This window comes from Triticum dicoccoides, chromosome 3B (genome assembly GCF_002162155.2).
Source record: "Triticum dicoccoides isolate Atlit2015 ecotype Zavitan chromosome 3B, WEW_v2.0, whole genome shotgun sequence".
Classification (NCBI taxonomy): Eukaryota; Viridiplantae; Streptophyta; class Magnoliopsida; order Poales; family Poaceae; genus Triticum; species Triticum dicoccoides.
This window is the reverse complement of record NC_041385.1, coordinates 382,565,728-382,585,544: the sequence shown is the minus strand read 5'-3', so window position 1 is coordinate 382,585,544 and position 19,817 is coordinate 382,565,728.

Below are 19,817 nucleotides of genomic sequence, written 5' to 3'. Positions count from 1 at the left end.
GAGTGATTCCTCTCCAAGCACACCACCACAAGAACACTCCTTGTGAGGTTATTCTTCCTTTGTACTATTCATCATCAGCCCCTGAGGCAATCCACCACACCACACACTGGAGTAGGGTATTACACCACAGCGGTGGCCCGAACCAGTATAAACCTTGTGTCCCTTGTGTTGTTCATCGTGTAGCTTTGATTCGCAGCGAGGCGTTGGGACGTGGATCGGTAGGGGGAAGATCTTCGCGCGCACCCCAGAGTTCGAACCTTAAGGGTTTTTCTGGAACCCGATATCCGACAACGAGCTCATGGCTGCAGCGGCCATGACTCCTGGAGGCGTGGAAGTAGGTGCGTGGGTGCCCCCCTTACATGTGGCGGCGACGCGGAGGGGGAAGGAGGAACCCTAGGGTGGAGGCTACGGGATTTATAGGAGGGGACGCGGCTCGGCTGGCTGCCTCGGTAGCCAGGTGTGCTCCTCTTCTGCTATTACTGTGATGGGGAGGTGGCCTAAGGAGGAAGAAAAAGGAGCCAAGGGAGAGCTGGCAGGTGGGGTCGAAGGGTGGTGGAGAGTTACCAGGGGGAGGGAAAGAGTCCAACGCTGGGCTTGAACAGGAGGAGGAGGCCCAAGTACGCTGCTGGGAAGCCCCTTCCCTTTTCTTTCTTTTTTGAAAGTTTGAATTCCCAGGTTCGGAAAAGGAAAAGGCCAGGGGTTTAGGTGATGAATTAAAAATAAGTAAGAATAAATATGGAACCCTGGATTTATATAGGATTTGAATGAAGTCCTCTGGCATTTTTAGAAGATAGAAAAATATTAGAGTTTGAATTATACTCAAACTTCAATCATTTTTGAACCTGACCAAAACAACTTCAAATGGGATGAAATCTGATAGAGAGGGTGTAGGCAACAGGCAAGATTTATAGGGAAAGAATGAACATTAAAGGAGAAGGGGTAAATGGCACTTGCAAAAAGAAAGAAAGGACAAGGAAGGGAGAGGTGATGATGCATGGGTATGGTTTGAGAGAGAGATGACAAGGAATAATGCTCACACACATCATAACAACAACACACCACAGAAGGATGAATGAAATTCACATGGCAACAACATGATGATTACCACAAGGTATATGATTAGCATCCAAAATGACAAGAGGCAATGCAATATGACAGTGATGGGCATGACAATGCAATATAACCAAATGAGATGAGGATGGTGCGAGAAGCAAAGCTATGACAAGGCACTCAACATGATCATGGCATCAACATAGAGGAATTAAATATGAAAAATAATTATGATGATGCAACAAACAAAATAAACCCACGATAACAACGAAAAGAAAAGGAAGGCATCTGGAGCATCGGTCTCGGGGCATTACAACTCTCCTCCACTAACACCCTGAGATCTTAAGAATGAGACGGAAGAGAAAGAGGATAAGGTGAAATAAGAGCGCAAGAGAGAAGATGCACAAAGTCGAGAACACTCAGGTAGAAAAGAGGAACAACGATTATGACAAGAATCGAAAGCTCAAGGAAGAAGATAAACTCTGAAACCACTCCGGTTAGAACAAGATAGACAAGGAATAAGAACGAAGGAATTCAGATAGCGTCCGAGTAGAAAAGGAAAGCAGAGATTGGCAAGAAAAAGGACTTCAAAATAGGACTTGATACTTCGGTAAAATGGATAAGCAAGGATTAAACTAGATGATGGGCGAAAAGAGCAACATCACGATGCCTTCGGAACGGTAGAATAGAAGGTAAATCATTGGAAGGGAAAGAAAGGGGAAAACAAAAGACAACTTCCACCATAATAGAATTGAGAAGTACCCTTGCAAGGAAGGATTTAGCGGAGTTGTTGGAAATTCAAAAACGAAAGAATAAGCTTGTTGTGGGCTTATGGAGAACATCTCAAAATCATGAGGTGATAACTGGGCACAAGCAGAAATGATTTTTGAGAGGATTGAAAAGATGCAAAACACCACATCAAAGAGAAAGCGAGAATGAATTTCACTTCGGCATGCAAGAAGAAGAATAGTTGAACTCCAACACGAATCTTGACGGACTTGAAGAATGAATTAAATCCTTGACGAGAATGAGTTAAAACCTTTATGAACCACCATGAAGAAGTTCGATAAACATAAGGATGATGACATAGAATTGAAGGATGAAAAGGATAAGATTAAAGCCTTGTAGTGATTTAGATGGAGGTTCCGACGAGATGGCCGAGGAAACTTGAAACTCCGGAAAAGAAAAGATGAAAACAATTTGAACCGAGAATGTGATATGATGAACAAACTCCGAAAAAGAAGAGATTAGTCAACTTGATGAAAGAAGAATAAGAATTATGTTATGCTTATCCTCCACCAATTAAATTGATGAGAAGCAATGGATTGCATACTACTTATTCGCGTTAGAAAAGGTTAAGGTGAGATATAGCGCAAAACTTGGGAAGGTCTTCCTGAACCACCGGTAGGATTGGAAAGAACGAATGAATTGATATGATGGCAAGGACAAGGAATCTTGAATGAACCACCGTAAGAATTGAAAATAAATGAAGAAAAGAGAATGAATCACCGGGAATAATTAGAAAAAGCACGAAGGTACTTGAGGGAATTTAGAGACAAGAGAACGAAGAGATCGCGAACTGACTAGAGAATACTTGACAAATGCGCCAGGATAATTGAATGACGATAGCTGCAATGTGAGGACGAAGAATTCCTCTGGAATGATGGCCTCCGGTGAAATGAAATATTCTTGGTGCAATATTTGTAAGGTGAGGAATGATAGGTCTTTCAGGAACATCAGACCTTCTTTCAGAGCATGGAGAAATGGTTTCATTGGTGATCTTACACTCCATTCTCATAGAATCAAAAGGAAATACAGCGATGCTTTGTTAAAGTGGATTGATTTTCTGCCTCCTTGAGGGGTTTTTATTTTTGTATGTAATGTTGTAATTATTAGGTATAGTATCCTTCACTCACACACACACCCGCCTTTCTATAGGTTGTTGTAGTTTATCTTTTTTCTTTTCCTCATCTTGAGGATACCTTGTAAATATTTCTGTTTATTTTATCAATAAAATGTTGTGGGGTGCAAGCCCTGCAGTCTTCAAGTTCAAAAAAATGAAATAGAAAACAGCTTCTGGCATACTCCGGATGGGTAAGAAAACAATATCTGACAAACGGAATAATTCGAGAGGATAACATGAAACTAGAACTGTGAATCTTTAGGAGCATGGACAAGATTTAAGAGAAACTCTTCTTCAGTCTCCAAATGTTGAGAATGAGGACGAGGAACACCACCAAATTGTTGAGACACTCCGGAAGAATGAAAAGAACAAAAGTTGAACCAAAGTTGAAAAGAATTTGAAAGCGATCTTGGAAAAGGCATCAGACTGATGAAAGTTCATTCTTAATTCAGACTTTGAAAAGGGTTTGAGAATAACTCTAGAAGAATTAGAAGAGTCAGGTAAGATCCTGGAAAAAGAATGTGGGTTAGGGCCCACTAAAGAGAAAACACTGTTGAAAAAGGATTGTTGAATAAGAAATGATGCACCGGAACTATTCAAAGACTAGAATGAGGTGATAACCTCGAATGAATTGAAACACAGATGAAACTCCTGAGATGTCTTCCGAACTCCAGAATGATAGAACAGCGAGAGGCGAACGAGGAAGAGGAAACATTTGATCCAAGGGAAAGAATACAATCGACACCAAAAATTGTAATTGAATCCACTGGAGAACAAAACGAGACAAACAATGATGAACTAGACGAGAATTCACCGGTTGAGACCATTGAGGAAAGACTGAAGAAGCTCCGCACGAATGAAATTGATGCTGTAATAGAGACTCAGACACTGGGAAGAAGAGGGGTGGGAGGGTGGGAAAAACAAAGCAACTTCGAAGGGGGAACCGACGAATAAATTGAAGAGAAAAACACCGATTGAAATAATTGAGGAAAAAATGCAAAGGCTTCGCACGAGTAGGATGGATACTCGATTACGACTCCGTCTCCGAGAAGAAAAAGGGATGGGCGGGTGGGAAAAGAAAGACAACTGAGGATGACATTGTCTCTCTTCAGACGACGTTGCTTCCCCTTCCGAGAAAGAGCTGAGGATTGATCTTGGGAAATACGAAGAAGATCGAATCAACTTGACGAGAAATGCACCAGATGAAAAGAGCTGACAACGCAACGAACGAAAACTAACTATGTGATCCTAAGAAAAATTTGACGGGGAAGAGGAGTAATTCAAAACACATACGCCAAGATTCCTCACTAGAGCGATGAAGGTACTGAGGAGTAAAAATAATTCCTACTCTCCGATATAACTAGACTCTGAAAAAGTTTTGTTCTAGACTCGACAACGGCCATGCTATGAACAATCAAGGGGGCTCCTATGGTCGGTCGAGGCACTGATACCAACTTGTCACGCCCAATATGCGATCCTATCCAAGAGGAACTCGAAGGATACTCCAAGGATAGTGTCGCATATTGAAACGCTTTTGCAAGGTGGATATCATTACAACGTACCATTACATAATACATGGGGATACATACAAAAGGCATACAATGCCACATGAAGACAACAACATCATACATAAGAGCAACATCTGACTACGGATGAAACACAAACAGAAACTCAAATGACAACCACCCTGCTAGCCCAGGCTGCCGACCAGGAACCTAACCCTTGAACGAAGAAGAAGCGGGAGAAGAACTGCAAAACAAGAAAGAATCCGCTCTCACGTTATGATCATCGCATTACCTGTACCTGCAACTGTTGTTGTAGTAAACTATGAGCCACGAGGACTCAGCAATCCCATTACCATGGGTATCAAGACTAGTAAAGCTTAAAGGGTATGGATTGGATAAGGGGTGAGGCTGCAGCAAGCGACTAAGCAATGTATGGTGGCTAACTTATGAGTACAAGAATAAGATGAGAAGCTACACAAACGATCGCAATCTAGTAATGATCAAAAAGTGATCCTGCACTACTTACGTTCAAACATAACCCCACCATGTTCTCTTCTCGACCCACTCGAAAAGAGATCATCAAGGGTACACACGTGGTTGGGTATTTTAATTCGAATCTGGTGTCAAGTTCACTACAACCGAATATTAAAAACTCCCATCTGCCTCATAACCGCGGGCACGGCTTTCGAAAGATCAAACCCTGCAGGGGTTTCCCAACTTAGCCCATTACAAGCTCACGATCCGCGGAGACAATCCTCCATAGCGGGACATCCGATCAGACTCAGGATCCCGGTGCACAAGACATTTCGACAATGGTAAAAAAACAGCAAGACCGCCCGATGTGCCGACAAATCCTGATAGGAGTCACACGTATCTCGTTCTCAGGGCACACCGAATGAGACAAGCTACGAGTAAAACCAGCCCCTGAATTTCCCCGAGGTGGCCACGCAGGCTGCTCGGTTCGGACCAACACTTAGAGGAGCACTGGCCCGGGGGGTTGATTAAGAATACTAGGGGTCCGGAGAAAATCCCCTATTTAAGATTTAGTTGTTATTAGGAAAATGTTAAAACCAAGGTTGGGCCTTGCTAGAAGATTTTTATTCAAAGCGAACCGTCAATAGGGCCCCATACTCCTCACCGTGTTAGGGCCGCAAAATCAGGGAACATAACACCGGTATGACGGAAACTAGGGCGGCAAGAGTGGAACAAAACACCAGGCAAAAGGTCGAGCCTTCCACCCTTTACCAAGTATATATATTCATTAATTAAATAAGAGATATTGTGATATTCCAAAATATCCATGTCCCAACATGGAACAACCTGCAACTGCACCTACAACAAGCAACCCTATAGGAAGGGCTGAGCAAAGCGGTAACATAGCCAAACAACGGTTTGCTAGGAAGGGTGAAAAAGGTTAGAGGCTGTCATGGCAATTTGGGAGGCTTGATAAACAAGTGGTAGGTAGCGCGACAAAGCGATAGCATCAAGACAACTAGCATAGCAATGATAGTAGTGAGATCTAGGGTAATGGTCATCCTGCCTGAAATCCCGCTAGGAAGAAGATCGAGTCCATGAAGAAGACGAACGTGCATAGAAGAACCAAGTGTAGCCGAACGAATCCTCACGATCGCAATGAAACAGGAACTATCGAGAAGAAGCACAACCGGAAACAAGCAAACAACATGGTAAACACACAACACCTAAACAAGGCATGATGCACAACCAAGTATGATGCATGTTCGGTTTAATGAAGCATGGAATGGCAAAGTGCAACAAACAATACTACAAATTAAGTGGAGCTCAATATGCGACGAGTTGCATATTTACAAAACACCACATTCAAATATTTAGTTTTCTCTCATTTATGCACCCAACAATATTAAATGTTTTTAAACATGGCAAGTGGTGAAGAAAAATAAAGCTAGATATCTAGGCAAGTTTAAATGAGGCCAGAACAACAAACAACAATTCTGAAAAAATCCCAATATGCATATTTTGGATTTGCTACTGTTCTGCCCTATGCATAATTTTAATGTTGTTAAATAGCAAAATAAAGTGCAGCAAGTTAATCTATGCAGTTTTCTACCCCATTTACATATAAAGTTTATTTAATTGGGAACTACGATTATTTAGTTATGAAATTAACCATTTTAACATGTCATTATACAAATTAAATGCAAACATCAATTTAAACATTTCAAACATGGATGAAAGATGCAGATTATGAAAGTACAGGAAAATCTAAGCATTTTACATATATAACATGTTTTATTTGAATGCACGGACATTTAGTTATGAGCATTATAAAATGATGGCATTTACTGTAAATATGCATGCACTGGATATATGACAAAAATCACAAAATGAAAGAAAAAAACATCTGCGGGCCGAATGCAACGCACTGTGCAAGCCCAGCAGCAGATCTGGCCCGAAGCGGATGTGGTGTGCAAAATAACAAGAAACTGATCAAAAATTGGGGCGGCTGGGACTCGAACCCGAGACCCCGCATTTTACATATATAACATGTTTTATTTGGATGCATGGACATTTAGTTATGAGCATTATAAAATGATGGCATTTAGTGTAAATATGCATGCACTAGATATATGACAAAAATCACAGAATGAAAGAAAAAATCATCTGCGGGCTGAATGCAATGCACTGTGCAAGCCCAGCAGCAGATCTGGCCCGAAGCGGATGTGGTGTGCAAAATAACAGGAAAGTGATCAAAAATTGGGGCGGCTGGGACTCAAACCCCAGACCCCTGGGCTAGCTATGTGTTCGTGAGACAAAGGGAGACCAACCAAGATAAAGCATACATGCATCACGACCAGGACCAAAAGTGAAGCATGCGCACAGACGGGGACTCGCCGGCGATGGGAGCCTACAGCAATAGCTACTGTGGTCACAGAGGACCAGCAGGGATGCGGAAACTGATGAGGGTGCAGCTACAGGATGCATGCATATAGTGGCTCGACCTCGAGCTCGCGCTCGACTCGGGCATGGCATGGCGGGGACGAGCGGCTGCTGATCACCAGTGTCGATGGTGACGAGCAAGGCAACGACCTTGGTGGATGCAGAGATGCAGCGGGTGTGCGGAATAGGCTTGTGATGGCTGTGGTGGTATGTGTGTGATATGCAGGAAGGGCGTGAGCGCGTGGAGCTGCGGATGCATGCGCGTGCATGCAAAGAAATCGAGGAGGCAGAGCCACCTTACCGGACTTGCTGTCCGACGTGCTCGTGAAGCAAGGGCCGTCCATGTCAAGGAGCGGCACGAAGTTGTTGCTCCTTGGATGGAGCATACAGGGCGATGGGTCATGATGCGTGGGTGTGATCATGCATGTATACAAGTGGGGCAAGCTCTAGGAACTCGTCCATGGCGGATAATGCATTAGCTTGCTCGAGAAGAGAACTTCGGCAACAGAAATGGATCAGAGAGGGGATGGGAGGATCGACTGCTCACTAAGGGGGTGCTTCTGAAGTTGCACGAGGTCTACGGAGATCGGAGACGGTGGGAGGATGTGATGTCCCTGAAGTAGCAGGAAGTAGGGGAGGAAGAGAACGACGGGGAGGTAGCCGGACTTGGCAATCCTTGGGCATGGCTCGATGCCAGAATGCATCCGAGGAAGCGTGACGGTGTTCGGGGACGCAGAAGGGAGGCCGGCAAAGGACTAGGCCGGCGACGAGCTCATGGCCGCAGCGGCCATGACTCCTAGAGGCGCGGAAGCAGGTGCGTGGGTGCCCCCCTTACCTGTGGCGGCGGCGCGGAGGGGAAAGGAGGGAGGAGGAGGAACCCTAGGACGAAGGCTGTGGGATTTATAGGAGGGGACGTGTCTCGGCTGGCTGCCTCGATGGCCATGTGTGTTCCCCCTCTGCTTTTACTATGAGGGGGAGGTGGCCTGAGGAGGAAGAAAAAGGAGCAAAGGGAGAGGCTGGCAGGTGGGGTCCAAGGGTGCCACGGTGGATAGTTACCAAGGAGAGGGAAAGAGTCCAACGGTTGGGCTTGAACAGGAGGAGGAGGCCCAAGTACGCTGCTGGGAGGCCCCTTCCCTTTTCTTTCCTTTCTAAAAATTTGAATTCCCTGGTTCAGAAAAGGAAAAGGCCAGGGGTTTAGGTGAAGAATTAAGAATAAGTAAGAATAAATTTGGAACCCTGGATTTATGTAGGATTTGAATAAATTGCTCTAGCATTTTTAGAAGGCGGAAAAATAATGAGAGTTTGAATTATTCTCAAACTTCAATCATTTTTGAACCTGACTAAAACAACTTCAAATGGGATGAAATCTGAGATAGAGGGTGTAGGCAAGAGGCAAGATTTATAGGGAAAGAATGAACATAAAAGGATAAGGGAGAAATGGCACTTGTAAAAAGAAAGAAAGGAGAAGGAAGGGAGAGGTGATGATGCATGGGCATGGTTTTAGAGAGAGATGACAAGGAATAATGCTCACACACATCATAACAACAACACACAACATAAGGGTGAATGAAATGCACATGGCAACAACATGATGATTACCACAAGGTATATGATTAGCATGCAAAATGACAAGAGGCAAATTTTATATGACAATGATGGGCATGACAATGCAATATAACCAAATGAGATGAGCATGGTGCAAGAAGCAAAGATATGACAAGGCACTCAACATGATCATGGCATCAACATAGAGGAATAAAATATGCAAAATAATTATGATAATGCAACAAACAAAATAAACCCACGATAACAAAGAAAAGAAAAGGAAGGCATCTGGAGCATCGGTCTTGGGGCGTTACATGTAGGTTCCCAAGGATCCCCCGAAAGGTTTCCATTCCAGTGCAACAAGACCAAGACCACGAGCTTGGCAGGAAGGATGTCATCACCGAGCCCACCTCTACGTCACGGCCAGATGGTTTGCAGGCGAAGACCACCTTTCGTCAGGATAAGATGAACTTCTTGTCCCCTTTTAAATTGGTCGTTGTGGGATCCCTTCATGCCTAAGCTATGAGGGAAGAGGACCAAGGTCACTATAAAGATAGGCTAGCCTCCACCATAGAGAGGGGAAGGATCCATTCCACCTTCACCCCAGAATCCCTCGCGAGGCAGCTCATCCATTGTACTAATTCATCCACAGCCTCCTCGTGAGACCAATCCACCATAAAGCAGGAGTAGGGTTTTACACCGCAAGGTGGCCCGAACCTGGGTAAATTGTCGTGTCCTTCCTTCCCCGCCCGCATGAACTCAGCGAGGCAAGTGTCGGCGTTCTGGGAACTGGGGTCCCCAGACTTGCCTGCCTGCGGCCTGCGTCGTGGCTCAAGTGGGGGCCCAACGCAGCCCAGCTTCACCAGCTCAAGCTCAAGACCCTCGCGAGGGGCCAAGCCTCGCGGGGCGGACGACAGGAAGCTTCCTTAGGAGCAGCCTCCTCAGGCAGGCTCGCGAGGAGGCGAAGAGATCAAGGCAGGGTACCTCCCGAGGAGCCCGTGATGCAAGCCATGACGATCGAGACCAGGCGGGCGCCAGGCAGGCGCCGGCCTGCACAGTGTCCTTGTTTCCCTTTCGGTGCAAAGGGGGCAAGCATAGGCCAAGGCATCAGGCAAAGGTTACCATTTCGGTGCAACAAGACCAAGACCAGCAGAACAGCAGGATGGAGGTCACTGTGGAGCCTAGGACAGCGTCATCGTCAGAGCCTTTGGCAGCCGAAGACCAACTTTAGTCCGGATAAGTGTACTAGATGTTCCCCTTCAAAATGGCCGATTGTTGGCGCCCTTCCCGCTCATTATGTGGGAAGAGGCCCAGGGCCTCGCTCTATAAATAGGGCTAGTCACCCCAGAGAGAGGCGTCGAGCATCTATCTCAAGGAGACGCATAGACTAGAGAGAGGCGACTGAACTCACCCAAGCAGTTCATAGCACCAGCTCAAGAACAGCCCCTCGCGAGGCTGTTCTCCCTTTGTACTATTCATCATCAGCCTCTGAGGCAATCCACCACACCACACACTGGAGTAGGGTATTACACCACAATGGTGGCCTGAACCAGTATAAATCTTGTGTCCCTTATGTGTTTATCTTTCTTTCTTAGATCCGTGGCGGGACTTCGACGCGTGAGCTGGTAGGGGAAAGTCTTCGTGCGCACCCCAGTGTTCGAACCTCAAGGGTCTGCCAGAACCCGAAATCTGACATTTGGCGCGCCAGGTAGGGGTGCGCCGGAATCTTTCTTCTGCCACCTTGCGTTTCGTCGCCTCACCGCCCTGATGTCAAGTGACCCGACTGCCAACACCGACCGCTGGGCGGCATGGCCCGCCCACGCCGTGCCACCGGCCTAGGGTGACCTCAACCTTGCGCCTCAGGCAGCTCGCGCTCCGCAGGGTGCTGCGGGGTGCGGGCGACGCGGCCAAACGCTGGCTGCCCTCACACCACGGCAGGTGCGGTCAGCAGCAAGAGCTTTGAACCACGCCGCGGCCACAACACCGCACACCCGACGGGAGCACGTGAACTCCAGGGCCGCGCTCACAGTGGCCCGAGAGCTGCTGCGGTGCCGGTTGCTGGAGGGCGGCCGAGATGTGTTGCTGGAGCAAGTAGTCGAGCTCCTGGACGCCGCTGCCTCGGGAGCACCTCCTTTCTTCGTCCGGCTGCCACCCCAGGTCCAGGGCGGGCCGTATGGCGGTACCATACGTGCCCACGCAACTCCGAGCGGACTCCAGGCCTTGCTCAACGCCAACCCGGCCATCAGCACCGGGCGCCAAGTCGCGCCGGCCCCATCTCTGGCCGGCGAAGGAGCGCACGCCGCGACCTTCGGCCTCGGCAGGCCACCGCGCCATCACCCTCAAGACAATCCTCCAGGCCGGACTGCATGTCATGCGGGGCACTACGGCGAGACCCGCGGGGCAGCGGCCCCAGAAGCCTATGTGCCCCACATGGTGGATCGAGAGTGCGCACTCGAAGAAGACCATGGCTCGTTCCTCGGACCAGGCTGGGGCGAGGAGACATTAGAAGCTGAGCTCTTTCAGGAACCTCAAGAGGGTCACGATGACCGCGCCGGTGGCAGCAACTATCTGGTACTGTTAACTCCTCTAGAGCAAGCTTATGCTAACCATGGGTCGCAGGAGGTTCAGGTCGCCGCAGCAGATGGCTGCCCCAATCCTACAGCCTCCTACCTCTTGGGAGGAGGGCACGGGGGGCTGCAGGAGAGGGGCCGAGATCCGGGTTTGTCCCCATGGCGCTCGGTGCAAGGCGTTCTCAGGAGGTAGGCCCTCTGCCGGGGAGGTGCCTCAGGGATGCCCCCGGCAGAGGACCCCTGGTCGTCGGGGGAACCGCTGGTGACCGCTCTACCCCGTTGTCGTCGTCCTTGGTTTCCGGTCGCCGTCAATGGCGGTAGAGTGCGGCGCAAGGCGGGGCCCTCGTCTAGTGATATGAAGCAAGGCCGGTGAGGGAGTCCTGGATTAGGGGGTGTCCGGATGGTCGGACTATGACCTTTGGTCGGACTCCCAGACTATGAAGATACAAGATTGAAGACTTCGTCCCGTGTCCGGATAGGACTTTCCTTGGCGTGGAAGGCAAGCTTGGCGATGCGATATGTAGATCTCCTCCCATTGTAACTGACTCTGTGTAACCCTAGCCCTCTCCGGTGTCTATATAAACCGGAGAGTTTTAGTCCGTAGGACGAACAACAATCATACCATAGGCTAGCTTCTAGGGTTTAGCCTCTCTGATCTCGTGGTAGATCAACTCTTGTACTACCCATATCATCAATATTAATCAAGCAGGAGTAGGGTTTTACCTCCATCGAGAGGGCCCGAACCTGGGTAAAAACATCGTGTCCCTTGTCTCCTGTTACCATCCGCCTAGATGCACAGTTCGGGACCCCCTACCCGAGATCCGCCAGTTTTGACACCGACATTGGTGCTTTCATTGAGAGTTCATCTGTGTCGTTACCTTTAGGCCCAATGGCTTCTTCTATCATCAACCACGACGCGGTCCAGGGTGAGACTTTTCTCCCTGGACAGATCTTCGTGTTCGGCGGCTTCGCACTGCGGGCCAATTCGCTTGGCCATCTGGAGCAGATCGAAAGCTACGCCCCTGGCCATCAGGTCAAATTTGGAAGTTTAAACCACACGGCTGACATCCGCGGGGACTTGATCTTCGACGGATTCGAGCCACGGCCGAGCGCGCCGCACTGTCATGATGGGCATGATCTAGCTCTGCCGCCGGACAGCGCCCAGAGCGCCGCTCAGGTGTCCGCTCCGACCCTTAGCTCGGAGCCGACCGCGCCAGTCAGGGACGGACGGTTGGACGCTGCCCCGGGAGCTGCAATCTCTATGGCGATCGAGCCGAACACAAGCCTAGTCCTTTGTGAGGCCTATGACTCCAAGGTGCCGGACTCCTTTCCGGACTCCGAATCTTCCGCACCCCTTCCGATCGAACCCAATTGGGCTCCGATCATGGAGTTCACCGCCGCGGACGTCTTTCAGCACTCGCCCTTTGGCGACATCCTAAATTCACTAAAGTCTCTCTCTTTGTCAGGAGAGCCCTGGCCGGACTATGGTCAGCAAGGTTGGGATGCGGACGATGAAGAAATTCGAATCCCACCCACCACCCACTTCGTAGCCACTATCGACGATTTAACCGACATGCTCGACTTCGACTCCGAAGACATCGACGGTATGGACGCCGATGAAGGAGAAGAACAAGAACCAGCACCTATAGGGCATTGGACAACCACCTCATCACACGATGTATGCATGGTGGACACACCTAAAAGTAACGACGACAAGGATCAAAAGGGCGCAACGAGGGATCGTTCCCTCGAAAAGCAATCAAAGCAGCGGCGTAAGCGCCGCGCCAAACCCCACCTTGACAGAGACCCAGCCATAGAGCAGGGCGAACTAGCGGACGACGAACATGCCGTCGAGCAACCGTCCGAAGAGGGAAACTTGGATAAACAAACCGAACAACCCGTCCCCGGAGAAGACAATAGTCCGGACGACCTCACGTTGGACAAGTTGCGGGAGCAGAAGAACCTCCATGAAAGGCTCGTTGCCACCGCGCGTAGCCTGAAAAAGCAGAAGCGGAAGCTCAAAACAGCGGAAGATGCACTCAGAATCAAATGGGGCAAAGTACTCAACACCGCGCACAAGTACGGTGACAGTCGCCACACAAAGAGCTATCCGAAGCAAAAGTTACTACCGGAATTTGATGCGGAGGCCTTAGAGCCCCCACAGTCAAAAAACAAGGAAGCCACCAGGTCGGATAGACGACCCCACGACCGACATCGAGCGAAAAAAGGCGCCGCACTCAATCCGGCTCGTGATCCGCACAAGGATTCGCATCAAAAAGACGGCCCAACCAGATCTATCTACGGGCCAAGAAAGCAAGCTCTAGTAAGCAATGCAACGCAACAAATATCCGAACATCGCGGCACACCCAAATACAGGGGCGCCGCACATCCCCTATGTTTCACCGATGAGGTGCTGGACCATGAATTTCCAGTGGGATTCAAGCCCGTAAACATAGAGGCATACGACGGAACAACAGACCCTGGAGTCTGGATTGAGGATTATATCCTCCACATACACATGGCTAGAGGAGATGACCTCCACGCCATAAAATACTTACCCCTCAAGCTCAAAGGGCCAGCCCGGCATTGGCTTAAAAGCCTTCCCGAAAACACCATAGGAAGTTGGGAAGAGCTCGAGGACGCTTTCAGGCAAATTTTCAAGGGACCTATGTCCGACCTCCGGATGCAGATGATCTAAGTCATATAACTCAACAACCCAAAGAGTCAGCCCAGAAACTCTGGAACAGATTTCTTACTAAAAAGAATCAGATAGTTGACTGTCCGGACGCCAAAGCTCTAGCAGCTTTCAAACATAGCGTCCGAGACAAATGGCTTGCCAGACACCTCGGTCAAGAAAAGCCAAGAACAATGGCCGCATTGACAAACCTCATGACCCGCTTTTGCGCAGGAGAGGATAGCTGGTTGACTAGAAGCAGCACCAGCGACCCAAGTACATCCGAACTCAGAGATGGAAATGGGAAACCGCGCCATAGCAAGGAACAGCGCCGGATCAAGGATAATAGCCCGAAGAGCATGGCAGTCAACGCCAGATTCAAAAGCTCTCGGCAAAATCAGAAAAAACCGCCTCCCAAAGATGACAGTGACGAGCTATCTAACCTCAACAAAATCTTGGACAAAATATGTCAAATCCACAATACCCCCGGGAGGCCGGCAAACCATACCCACAGAGATTGTTGGGTCTTCAAGCAATCCGGCGAACTCAACGCCGAACACAAGGAGCTCGACATACCAAGCGAGGATGACAGCGAATCCCACAAGCAGAACCCCGGAGAACAAAAGAAGTTCCCACAAGAAGTCAAAACAGTAAATTCACTTCATGTGACAAAAGGAAAAAACAGATTGGCGCCTATGGAGACACGCACCATACGGCATGCCCCAAAGGAATCTAGCCACTGGTTGTTACAACCATCACCTTTGACCATTAGGATTACTCTAGAGGTATCCGGAACGTAGGTCGGACTGCCTTGGTCTTAGATCCGATAATTGACGGACTCCACTTTACACAAGTCCTAATGGAAGGCGGAAGTGACCTAAACCTACTATATCAGGACACAAATTCGCCAAATGGGGTTAGACCCAGCAATAATCCGCCATGGCAGCACTTCCTTCAAAGGGGTCACGCCAGGCCCAGATACCCATTGTATGGGATCCCTCTCGTTAGAAGTTACGTTCGGCCCCCCCGACAACTTCCAAAGCGAAATGCTAACATTCCACATTGCCCCATTCATAAGTCGCTATCAAGCGCTACTGGAACGCGAAGCTTTCGCCCGCTTTAACGCAATACCGCATTATGCATCCCTTACACTCAAAATGCCCGGTCCACGAGGCATCATATCATTAAAGGGAAATATCAAGTGTTCCCCGAGCACGTAGGATGGTGCGGCTGTCTCGACAGCCGCACACTTACCCAGCTTTACTACTCAGAGCACCTACAAAGGTCGTTAAAAGACCCCGGACATGGCTCAACGAATCCGGCGTAAACATGCAAAGGCTTCATAGCCGCATAAACCTGTACAAGGGGCTCCGCGCGACAATAAAGCTCAATCCTACCCATGTTTTTGTATTATGCTTTGTTTATTTTAAACATAGATTTCTCGCATGATTGATTTTCCACTAAGTTCCTCTCTTTTGCAGACGAACAGCATGCTACACCCGTCCAGGATACGGCACAACGGAGACACAGGCGCAGACGTGCAGCAGGGACCGTTTCAAGGATTCTTTTCAGATTAAGACCCTGCGTAAACCTTTTTTACTGTCTCTTGTTGATAACATCCCCCGGTTTTTGCTATCACCGAGGAGGAGGCTTGTGTCTTGGCATGTGGCCACGCCAGAATTTTGCGTGTACCTGGACACCAGGGTTTTTTTTACAATGGGCTTTTGTTCGGCCCGTCTTAATAAAAACTGAATACCTTAGGGAGTGTTCAGCGTCGCGAGTTTGGCCTTATATGCATCAGCTCCGAATCATGCCTTTGGTCAAATGTTGGGTTTGCCCGGCTCCTGTGTTTTGCTGCCTTACGTTACGCTCTATCGGCTAAGGCGGCACCAGGAGAACTACTGCGATTGTGCCCCGGTTCGGCCAGGCGAGCACCTCAGTAGAGAAAGCCGAAAGCTGACTGTCATGATCTAGTGAGAGACTGGTCAACCACTCGATGACCTACCAGAATCTTTAGGATTCCTCCGCATTAACGAAGGGCTGTTTCCCGGTCAGGCACACACGCGCCCCGAATTCGGGTGAGCGCGGTGCCTCTAGGGGCTATTCAGTAGCCCCACTGTCAAACTTCTATGGCTAAGTGAAAGTGATAAAGCATTATAGTCCGGTTGCCTAGTTCGCTGCGCTATCATCTCCTTTATAGGACCAAGACGTTGGGTCAAGTGTGAAAAGGCACCTTTTTGCGAACACCCCCGCATTGTATGCGTGGGGGCTGAAGCCAACGACTGCATCTTTCAGGTTATATACACATATACATTAATGGCCGCACAGGAGGCATTATGATTCTTGAAAGGACAAGTATAAAAAGCTTTTACATCCTATCAAAATATTGTTTTACAATAGCACATGTTATTCGAACACAACATCCTTCGAGCACTGCGTCTCTATTAAACGAGCGCCCTGAAGAACTTCCTCAAAATAGTGCTTGGCAGGTACTCGGCTTTCGTCCGAATCCCGGGATGCAACAACACTGGCCTTCATATCCGCCCAGTATGTCCTGACACGGGCAAGAGCCATCTGTGCACCCTCTATGCACGCTGACCTCTTCATTGTATCAACATGCGGCACCGAACCAAGGAACTGCTGCAACAAGCTAAAATAACTCTTCGGCTCTAGCTCTTCCGGCCACAGACGACTCGCGGTGTACCTCATAGCGAGTCTGGACAACCTGTTCAGCTCCGCCCAAGCGGCCAACCGGTCGGACACGGAAAGTGGGCGCTCTGGATTATGGAACTGCGACCAAAACAGTTCTTCCAATTTATGGTCATCTAGACCCCGGAAGTGTTCGGTCGCGTCCGCGGCACTTGCCGCCAAATCCAGATAAGTGTTCGCCGCACTCCATTTCCGGTCCAACGGAGCATACTTAGGATCCCCGAACTTCATCCGCAGCATATTGGGCTTTCCAGCCGCGATATCTCCGGCCTAACGTAGCTCCTCCTTCATAGCTCTCATTGCAGAGCGAGTGTCCTTGGCCTCAACAGTGACCTTTTCTAGGTCCTTCTGTGCCACCCTATCTTCTTCTTCACGAAGCTTACAACGGTCGGCAGCATCCTTCAATTTTACAGCCATCTCGGCCATTTCTTTCTTGCTCTGGCAGCGAGCAGCCTGTTCGGCTTTTAGCTCTTCCGCCGCTTTAACGGCAGCCTCATCACTCTTCCTCGCTTGCTCCTTGGCTCAGGCAAGTTCTGCCCGAAGGTTCTCCATGGCAGCGGCACCATCTGCATTAAGCACATATGTTATAAGGCACGAGCATCAAGCTCCTCTTATCAGATGTCTTTGGAGACATTACATACCTTGTGCCTCGTCTAGCCGCTTATTTACAAGCGCGATGTTGGCATCTGCCACGTCAATTTACCGCTTTAGCACGGCAGATTCATCAGTCCGGCTAGCCACCGAATGCCTCGCCACCTACATAGGAAAGGCGACATGTTATACCTGGGATTATGATCCTCTCTGCTCCGTCATTTTTGACAACACACAAAGTCTCAGGGGCTACTATTTATACAGGGCACATTTTATATATGCGGCTCTGTCAAAAGGTACATCTTTTCGCGTACCTCGAAACATGTCAGTAAACACCTGGCGGCCTCGTACAATCCGCTTTCCGCGGATGAAATCCTTCTAATCACCGTGCTCATCAACACACGGTGTTCTTCTGAGATAGACGCTCGCCCGAGCAGATCCTGCAGCCCCTCCAACCGTGCACCTAAAGGTGTCGGACCAGTCTGACGACCTTTTTCAAAGTCCAGATTTGGAGAAATCCTCCGAGATGACACCTCGGGATCGTCAGCCTCGCAAGATGGTACAGCTAGGGGAGGCGTTTCGCTCTCCATCATCTCTGGACGGAGATCCCCGGAGGATGAGCTCTGCTCCGAAGGGTTGAGATCCGAACTACAAGGTAAAATTTTGGTTATCTTCCTCAGAAAGAAAAAGGGATATCACTCATTTTAAAACCCCCCTCTTTACTTACGGCTCGTTGGAGAGCTGATCCCCTTGAGGGCACAATGCGGCCGGAGCACTCTCCGGCGCCGGACCCTCTGACGAAGATTTCTTCCCCCGCTTTGAGGCCATCGCCTCCGGGTCTTCAGAGGCGGTCCTCTTCTTTCCCTGGATAGAGGAATTGTCGATACCTGCTTTCCTGACAGCTTCCTTCGCGGAGGCGGTAGCTTCTTTGTTCCCCTCTTTGCCTTCTTCCGAAGGCGCAATCTCCAGCATCCTGGTCAACACGAGATCCGGTGTGGTCTCAGGGAGGGGGGCCGGACACCTGATAAGCTTTGATTTCGCTATCCACTCCTGTTTGAAGGATAGCTCTTTTAAGGGCAGTGTCATGATAAATGTACGGATAGCGTGTCCGGGTACAGGGCTACTTACTTGAGTGTCCGGGCGATTGCAGCTCAGACATGTGTCCTCGGACGAGTCCGGACGCATTGCTTGTGATCTGAAGAATAATTTGTACATCTCCACGGGCGTCGTGCCCATAAAGTGTTGGAGGGCTCGCGGTCCTTCCAGATTAAATTCCCACAGGCGGAGGGGGCGACGTTTGCAGGGCAGTATGCGGCGAATTAGCATAACCTGCGCCACTACCGCCAGATTGATATCTCTTTCTAGGAGATCTCGAATGCGTCCTGGCAGCAAGGGCACTTCCTTGGACGGCCCCCAGTTAAGCCCTTTATTGACCCATGACGCTAGCCGTGGTGGGGGATCCGAGCGAAAAGCAGGTGGCGCCACCCACGTGGTGCCCCTGGGGGCTGTGATGTAAAACCACTCCCATTGCCATAAGCCGAACTCCTCTTGAAAAGAGCCCTCGGGCCATGGAGCATCGGCAATCTTGCTTATGATAGCCCATCCGCACTCAGCGTGCTGACCCTCGATCATCTTCGGTTCTACCTTCAAAGTTTTAAGCCACAGTCCGAAGTGAGGAGTAATATGGAGGAAGCCCCCACACACGACAATGAACGATGAGATTTGGAGGATGGACACCAGAGCTAACTCGTGAAACTCCAGCCCGTAATAAAACATGACCCCCCTCACGAAGGGATCAATCGGGAAGCCTAGCGCTCAAAGGAAGTGAGATGTGAACACCACACTCTCACCGGGCTGGGGAGTGGGAATAGCCTGCCCTTGAGCAGGCAGCCTATGCAAGATTTCGCTGGTTAGATACCTGGCATCTCTCAGCTTTCGCACGTCTTCTTCCGTAATGGAGGAAGGCATCCACCGGCCTTGGAGGTCGGAGCCGGACATCATCGAAGGTCCGAAGCGCCTGAATCTGGAGCTTTGGGTGTTGGAACTCGAGGCGAGGGGTGGATTCGATTGGATTGAAAGAAAGGAGTCGAGCCTTGGTCTCTTTATAAAGAGGTTGAATACCAAGAGCCCTCCCCGTGACCGTTTGGGACTCACTTTCAATAAAGAAGTCATACCAATGGCACGGTTGGGTTACCCACGCCCGTATTAATGGGAATCCTGGAATAAGGGGACACGATCTCTGCTTTTACAAGACGTGCCAAGGAAACCGCCTCGCTAAACACATTGAGGTGGGACAGTAAAACAATTCGAATAATGGTTTGGCTGTGGCATGACGTCACGCTACGGAGTACGTC